The sequence below is a fragment of the Rattus rattus genome, chromosome 12 (assembly GCF_011064425.1).
Source record: "Rattus rattus isolate New Zealand chromosome 12, Rrattus_CSIRO_v1, whole genome shotgun sequence".
Classification (NCBI taxonomy): domain Eukaryota; kingdom Metazoa; phylum Chordata; class Mammalia; order Rodentia; family Muridae; genus Rattus; species Rattus rattus.
Window position 1 is genome coordinate 55,518,225 of NC_046165.1, and position 9,048 is coordinate 55,527,272.

The following is a 9,048-nucleotide window of genomic DNA, read 5'->3' on the forward strand; positions in this document are numbered from 1 at the left end:
AAGCTGCTGACATATGCTCTTTCCTGTTTCTTTCTGCAGGCACTCAGCGCTATGAGTTTTCCTCTTAGCACTGCTTTCATCGTGTCCCATAAGTTTGGGTATGTTGTACCTTCATTTTCATTAAATTCTAAAAAGTTTTTAATTTCTTTCTTTATTTCTTCCTTGACCAGGTTATCATTGAGTAGAGCATTGTTCAATTTCCACGTATATGTGGGCATTCTTCCCTTATTGTTATTGAAGACCAGCTTTAGGCCGTGGTGGTCGATACTTATGATAGGATTATTTCTATCTTTCTGTACCTGTTGAGGCCAGTTTTTTGACCAATTATGGTCAATTTTGGAAAAGTACCATGAGGAGCTGAGAAGAAGGTATATCCTTTGCATTAGGGTAGAAACGTTCTATAAATATCCGTTAAGTCCATTTGGCTCATGACTTCTCTTAGTCTGTCTCGTCTCTGTTTAATTTCTGTTTCCATGATCTGTCCATTGATGAGAGTGGGGTGTTGAAGTCTCCTACTATTATTGTGTGAGGTGCAATGTGTGTTTTGAGCTTTAGTAAGGTTTCTTTTACGTATGTAGGTGCCCTTGTATTTGGGGCATAGATATTTAGGATTGAGAGTTCATCTTGGTGGGTTTTTCCTTTGATAAATATAAAGTGTCCTTCCTTATCTTTTTTGATGACTTTTAGTTGAAAATTGACTTTATTTGATATTAGAATGGCTACTCCAGCTTGCTTCTTCCGACCATTTGCCTGGAAAGTTGTTTTCCAGCCTTTCACTCTGAGGTAGTGTCTGTCTTTGTCTCTGAGGTGTGTTTCCTGTAGGCAGCAGAATGCAGGGTCCTCGTTGCGTATCCAGTTTGTTAATCTATGTCTTTTTATTGGGGAGTTGAGGCCATTGATGTTGAGAGATATTAAGGAATAGTGATTATTGCTTCCTGTTATATTCATACGTGGATGTGTTATGTTTGTGTGCTTTTCTTCTCTTTGTTTTGTTGCCAAAACGATTAGTTTCTTGCCTCTTCTTGGGTATAGCTTGCCTCCTTATGTTGGGCTTTACCATTTATTATCCTTTGTAGTGCTGGATTTGTAGAAAGATATTGTGTAAATTTGGTTTTGTCATGGAATATCTTGGTTTCTCCATCTATGTTAATTGAGAGTTTTGCAGGCTACAGTAGCCTGGGCTGGCATTTGTGTTCTCTTAGGGTCTGTATGACATCAGTCCAGGATCTTCTGGCCTTCATAGTTTCTGGCGAAAAGTCTGGTGTGATTCTGATAGGTCTGCCTTTATATGTTACTTGACCTTTTTCCCTTACTGCTTTTAATATTCTTTCCTTATTTTGTGCGTTTGGTGTTTTGACTATTATGTGACGGGAGGTGTTTCTTTTCTGGTCCAATCTATTTGGAGTTCTGTAGGCTTCTTGTATGCCTATGGGTATCTCTTTTTTTAGGTTAGGGAAGTTTTCTTCTATGATTTTGTTGAAGATATGTACTGGTCCTTTGAGCTAGGAGTCTTCACTCTCTTCTATACCTATTATCCTTAGGTTTGATCTTCTCATTGAGTCCTGGATTTCCTGTATGTTTTGGACCAGTAGCTTTTTCCGCTTTACATTATCTTTGACAGTTGAGTCAATGATTTCTATGGAATCTTCTGCTCCTGAGATTCTCTCTTCCATCTCTTGTATTCTGTTGGTAAAGCTTGTATCTACAGCTCCTTGTCTCTTCTTTTGGTTTCTATATCCAGGGTTGTTTCCATGTGTTCTTTCTTGATTGCTTCTATTTCCATTTTAATTCCTTCCACTGTTTGATTGTGTTTTCCTTTAATTCTTTCAGGTATTTTTGTGTCTCCTCTGTATGGGCTTCTACTTGTTTATTTATGTTTTCCTGGAATTCTTTCATGCATTTTTGCGATTCCTCTCTGTAGGCTTCTACTTGTTCTCTAAGGGAGTTCATCATGTCTTTCTTGAAGTTCTCCAGCATCATGATCAAATATGATTTTGAATCTAGATCTTGCTTTTCTGGTGTGTTTGGATATTCCATGTTTGTTTTGATGGGAGAATTGGGCTCCGGTGGTGCCATGTAGTCTTGGTTTCTGTTGCTTGGGTTCCCTGCTTGCCTCTCGCCATCAAATTATCTCTAGTGTTACTTTGTTCTGCTATTTCTGACAGTGGCTAAACTGTCCTATAGGCCTGTGTGTCAGGAGTGCTGTAGACCTGTTTTTCCTCTCTTTCAGTCAGTTATGGGGACAGAGTGTTCTGCTTTCAGGCGTGTAGTTTTTCCTTTCTACAGGTCTTCAGCTGTTCCTGTGGACCTGTGCCTTGAGTTCACCAGGCAAGTCACTTGCAGCAGATAAGTTAGTCTTACCTGTGGCCCCGAGGGCTCGAGTTCGCTCGGGGTTCTGCCCATGGGCTCTCCAGCGGTGGCAGCGACCGGGAAGATCTGTGCCGCCTCTTCCGGGAGCCTCCGTGCACCAGGGTTCCAGATGGCCTCCAGTGTTTTCCTCTGGAATCAGCAATGTGTAGAGAGCAGTCTCTTCTGGTTTTACAGGCGTGTCTGCCTCTCTGAAGGTTTAGCTCTCCCTCCCACGGGATTTGGGTGCAGAGAACTGTTTACCGGTCTGTTTCCTTCAGGATCGGCGGTGTCTCAGGCAGGGCTCCTGCCTCACCTGGGCCCTCCCCACAGGAACCCAGGGCCTTGTACAGTTTCCTCTTGGGTCAGGGATGTGGGCAGGGGTGGGCAGTGTTGGTGGTCTCTTCGCTCTGCAGCCTCAGGAGTGCCCACCCCGACCAGGCAGTAAGGTATCTCTCCCACGGGTTCTGGGAGCAGAGAGCTGCTGCGGGCGGGGATCCGCGGGTGTGGGACTTCCGGTAAACACAGGACGTGCCCGATCCTAGAGGAATTCTGCCTCTGTTGTCCCGATTCCACCAGGCAAGTCACTTGCAGCAGATAAGTTAGTCTTACCTGTGGCCCCGAGGCTCGAGTTCGCTCGCGGGGTTCTGCCCACGGGCTCTCCGCGGTGGCAGCGACCGGGAAGATCTGTGTCGCCTCTTCCGGGAGCCTCCGTGCACCAGGGTTCCAGATGGCCTCCGGTGTTTTCCTCTGGAATCAGCAATGTGTGTAGAGAGCAGTCTCTTCTGGTTTCGCAGGCGTGTCTGCCTCTCTGAAGGTTTAGCTCTCCCTCCCACGGGATTTGGGTGCAGAGAACTGTTTACCCGGTCTGTTTCCTTCAGGATCCGGCGGTGTCTCAGGCAGGGTTCCTGCTGCTCCTGGGCTGAGATAATTTTATACCCAAAGAAATTTTAAAAATTTCTTTGTTAGTAGTTCTCTGGTGGACCTTTTGGGATCACTTAAATATACTATCATGTCACCTGCAAATAATGATATTTTGTCTTCTTCTTTTCCAATCTGTATCCCCTTGACCTCCTTTTGTTGTCTGATTGCTCTGGCTAGAACTTCAAGAACTATATTGAATAAGTAGGGAGAGAGTGGGCAGCCTTGTCTAGTACCTGATTTTAGTGGGATTGCTTCAAGTTTCTCTCCATTTAGATTAATGTTGGTGACTGGTTTGCTGTATATGTCTTTTACTATGTTTAGGCATGGGCCTTGAATTCCTATTTTTTCCAAGATCTTTATCATGAAGGGGTGTTAAATTTTGTCAACTGCTTTCTCAGCATCTAATGAAATGATCATGTGGTTTTGTTTTTTCAGTTTGTTTATATAATGGATCACGTTGATGGTTTTCGGTATATTAAACCATCCCTGCATGACTGGGATGAAGCCTACTTGATCATGGTGGGTGATTGTTTTGGTGTACTCTTGAATTCTGTTTGCAAGAATTTTATTGAGTGTTTTTGCATCGATATTCATAGGGGAAATTGGTCTGAAGTTCTCTTTCTTTGTTGGGTCTTTATGTGGTTTAGGTATAAGAGTAATTGTGGCTTCATAGAAGAAATTTGGTAGTGCTCCTTCTGTTTCAATTTTGTGGAATAGTTTGGATAGTATTGGTATGAGGTCTTCTATGAAGGTCTGATAGAATTCTGCAATAAGCCCATATGAACCTGGGCTCTTTTTGTTTGGGAGACCTTTAATGTCTGCTTCTAAATTTTTAGGAGTTATGGGGTTCTTTATATGGTTTATCTGTTCCTTATTTAACTTCGGTACCTGGTATTTGTCCATTTCCTCCAGATTTTCAAGTTTTGTTGAATATAGGCTTTTGTAATAGGATCTGATGATTTTTTTGAATTTCCTCTGATTCTGTAGTTATGTGTCCCTTTTCCTTTCTGATTTTGTTAATTTGGACACACTCTCTGTGTCGTCTCATTAGTCTGGCTAAGGGTTTATGTATCTTGTTGATTTTCTCAAAGAACCAGCGTTTGGTTCTGTCGATTCTTTTTATAGTCCTTTAGTTGCTGCTTGGTTGATTTCAGCTCTGAGTTTGATTATTTCCTGCCTTCTACTGCACCTGGGTTTATTTGCTTCTTTTTGTTCTAGAGCCTTTAGGTGTGCTGTCAAGTTGCTGATATATGCTCTCTCCTGTTTCTTTCTGCAGGCATTCAGGGCTATGAGTTTTCCTCTTAGCATAGCATTCATTGTGTCCCATAAGTTTGGGTATGTTGTACCTTCATTTTCATTAAATTCTAAGAAGTCTTTAATTGCTTTCTTTATTTTGTGTTGACCAGGCTATCATTGAGTAGAGCATTGTTCAACTTCCATGTATATGTGGGCGTTCTTCCCTTATTGTTATTGAAGACCAGCTTTAGCCCGTGGTGGTCTGATAGGATGCATGGGATTATTTCTATCTTTCTGTATCTGTTGAGGCCTGTTTATGACTAATTATATGGTCAATTTTGGAGAAAGTACCATGAAGTGGTGAGAAGAATGTATATCCTTTTGCTCTAGGATAGAATGTCCTATAAATATCAGTTAAGTGCATTTGGTTCATGACTTCTCTTAGTCTGTCTATGTCTCTGTTTAATTTCTGTTTCCATGACCTGTCCATTGATGAGAGTGGGGTGTTGAAATCTCCTACTATTGTTGTGTGATGTGCATTATGTGTTTTGAGCTTTAGTAAGCTTTCTTTCATGTATGTAGGTGCCTTTGTATTTGGAGCAAAAATTTTTAGGATTGAGAGTTCATCTTGGTGGATTTTTCCTTTGATGAATATGAAGTGTCCTTCCTTATCTTTTTTGATGACTTTTAGTTGAAAATAGATTTTATTCGATATTAGAATGGCTACTCCAGCTTGCTTGTTCCGACCATTTTCTTGGAAATTTTTTTCCAGCCTTTCACTCTGAGGTAGTGTCTGTCTTTGTCTCTGAGGTGTGTTTCCTGTAGGCAGCAGAATGTGGGGTCCTCATTGTGTATCCAGTTTGTTAATCTATGTCTTTTTGTTGGGGAGTTGAGGCCATTGATGTTGAGAGATATTAAGGAATAGTGATTATTGCTTCCTGTTATATTCATATTTGGACGTGAGGTTATGTTTGTGTACTTTTCTTCTGTTTGTTTTGTTGCCAAGACGATTAGTTTCTTGCTTTTTCTAGGGTTTAGCTTGCCTCCTTATGTTAGGCTTTACCATTTATTATTCTTTGTAGGGCTGGATTTGTAGAAAGATATTGTGTAAATTTGGTTATGTCATGGAATATCTTGCTTTCTCTATCTATGTTAATTGAGAGTTTTGCAGGATACAGTAACCTGGGATGGCATTTGTGTTCTCTTAGAGTCTGTATGACATCTGTCCTGGATCTTCCGGCTTTCAGAGTCTCTGGCGAGAAGTCTGGTGTGATTCTGATAGGTCTGCCTTTATATGTTACTTGACCTTTTTCCTTACTGCTTTTAATATTCTTTCTTTATTTTGTGCATTTGGTGTTTTGACTATTATATGATGGGAGGAGTTTCTTTTCTGGTCCAATCTATTTTCTCTAGGTTTCTTGTATGTTTATTTGCATCTCTTTCTTTAGGTTAGGGAAGTTTTCTTCTATGATTTTGGTGAAGATATTTACTGGTCCTTTGAGCTGGGAGTCTTCACTTTCTTCTATACCTATTATCCTTAGGTTTGATCTTCTCATTGAGTCCTGGATTTCCTGTATGTTTTGGACCAGTAGCTTTCTCTGTTTTACATTATCTTTGACAGCTGTGTCGATGATTTCTATGGAATCTTCTGTTCCTGATATTCTCTCTTCTATCTCTTGTATTCTGTTGGTGATGCTTTTATCTACGGCTCCTCGTCTCTTACTTTGGTTTTCTATGTCCAGGGTTGTTCCTGTTCTTTCTTCATTGCTTCTATTTCCATTTTTAATTCCTTCAACTGTTTGATTTTGTTTTCTTGAAATTCTTTCAGGGATTTTTGTGATTCCTCTCTATAGGCTTCTACTTGTTTATTTATGTTTTCATCATTTCTCTAAGGGAATTCTTCATGTCTTTCTTGAAGTCCTCCATCATCATGATCAAGTGTGATTTTTAATCTAGATCTTGCTTTTCTGGGGTGTTTGGATATTCAGTGTTTGCTTTGTTGGGAGAATTGGGCTCCGATGATGCCATGTAGCCTTGCTTTCTGTTGCTTTGGGTCCTGTGCTTGCCTCTTGCCATCTCGTGGTCTCTGGTGTTACCTTGTTCTGCTATCTGACAGTGGTTAGACCATCCTATAGGCCTGTGTGTCAAGAGTGCTGTAGATCTGTTTTCCTGTTTTCTTTCAACCAGTTATGGGAACAGGGTGTTCTGCTTTTGGGCGTGTAATTGTTCCTGTCTACTGGTCTTCAGGTGTTCCTGTGGGCATGTATCCTGAGTCCACCAGGCAGGTTACTTGGAACAGAAAAGTTGGTCTTACCTCTGGTCTTGGGCCTGAAGTTGCTCCTCGGAGCTGGGTTTCAGCTTTCCATGAGTGCAGCAACCAGCAGGGCCTGCACTGCCTTCTCTTTGGTCCCTGTGCACATAGCGCCAAGATGGCACTAGGCATTTTCCTCTATAGTCAGAAATGTGGGCATAGAGTAGTCTCCTCTGGCTTCCCAGGCATATCTGCCACTCTGAAGGCCTAGCTCTTCCTACCACAGGATTTGGGTACATGGAGCTCTTTGATTAGCTTCCTTCAGATCTGGGCAGAGTCTGCACTGCAGCGTTCCTGCAGCTTGAGTGCCCCTATCTTCCCGTTCCCTGAGACCCTATACAGTTTCCTCTTGGGCCAGGGATGTGGCCAGTACTGGCGGTCTCTCCTGCCCTGCAGTCTCAGGAGTGCCCACCTCTCTGGACGATGAGCTTTCTCTCCCATGGGGTTTGGGAGCAGGGAGCTGTGGGCTAGGATCAGTGAGGTTTTGGCCCCAGCTAGAAACCAGAAGTGCCCACTCCCAGAGGAATTTTGCCTTTGTGTGCCCTGAGTCCACCAGGCAGGTCACTTGGAGCAGAAAAGTTGGTCTTACTTCTGGTCTCGGGCCTGAAGTTGTTTCTTGGGGCTGGGTTTCTGCTCTGTGAGGGCAACAACCAGAAGGGCCTGCCCCACCTTCTCTCAGAACCCTGTGCACAAGGGGGCCCAGATGGTGCTAGGCGTTTTCCTCTAGAGTCAGAGGAAAGAGTCTAGGGGAGAGAGTAGTTTCATCTGGTTTCCTAGGCATGTCTGCCCCTCTGAAGGTCTAGCTCTCCCTCCCACGTGAGTTGGGTGCAGGGAGCTGTTTTGGTACTGCTTTTTTTTTAAAGACAGTTTCTCTCTCTCTCTCTCTCTCTCTCTCACACACACACACACACACACACACACACACACACACACACACACACACACACACACAGAGAGAGAGAGAGAGAGAGAGAGAGAGAGAGAGAGAGAGCTTTTATATATCTATATAAAACTAAACCTGCATTGCTATTCCAGTAATAGTCCGAATGGGTTTCACAAAGCAAACACGTACTAGAACATGATGGTGGAAAGGTGGGGAAAAGGAACCCTTATACACTTCTAGTGGGACCACAAATTAGTCTAACCACTGTGGAATCAGTATGGAGGTTCCTCAGCAAATCTAAAATTTGAACTTTCGAACAGTACAGCTATCCTACTCCAGGGTACATACCTGAAGGACTACATACATAGTTGTACATCACCCTTTACTACTGAACATTCATAATATTCAAGACATGGAATCATCCACAATGTCTATCAACAGATGGATGGTTAAAGAAAACATGGACTCCTCATCAAGGAAATGGATTTTTGTAACAGATAGACAATTACAGAAATTCACTACCAATCAAAATGGAGAGTCGTGGGACTCCATCCTAATGAATACAAAACATTTCCTGTACTCAAAGAATGTAGCAGAGGATGGGGAAGAAAATTGAAAATTCAGAAGATCAAGGAGTTTGCTGTGAGATTATGTCTCCTAGTGGTATCAAAAGTTATGCCCATAAAGTCTTACCAACATAACTACCTAAAGATGAGATGAGCAAAGATAACAACAATAGACATGCCAAACTGGACTGGGAAACTCACAAGACCTGAGCCCTACTCAGGCAATGAAGAAATATGGAGAATAGGAGAAACAGTCTTGTCCAGAGAAGAGCACATGTCACAACAATTAATGAAAAAAACTACTGATGAATTGGAAAGAGAGCAAGGAGGAGCATATGGCAGGCTTTGGACTGAATAATGAGAAGAGGGAAATGATGTTATTATAATCTCAAAAATAAAAGGAAAATTGTAGTAAAAAATACACAAAGGGGTTTTATTCAGTTACTTTCTTCAAGGTGGTAATCCAGGCTAAAAATAGCTCTTGATGTCTGTGCCAATTTATGAACTCAAGTTTTCAAAGAAAAATATCAGTATATTTCCTCGAATTTCTTGACAAAAGAAGATTAGTGAGCACTTTCAGAATTGTGATGAGGCATGGCATACTATGCTTGTTTTCCCAGCAGTCAAAGAAAGTCAAAGAAACATGCTTGTCAAGTCAGATGAGAGGTTGAGGTGGCTATAGGGACATGTGCTGAGTGTTCCAAAGGGATCAGGGAAGAGAGATTAGAGTCTGTCACTGTGGTGGCTTCTTCCACATTTCTTTATACTCATAACTGTGTTCT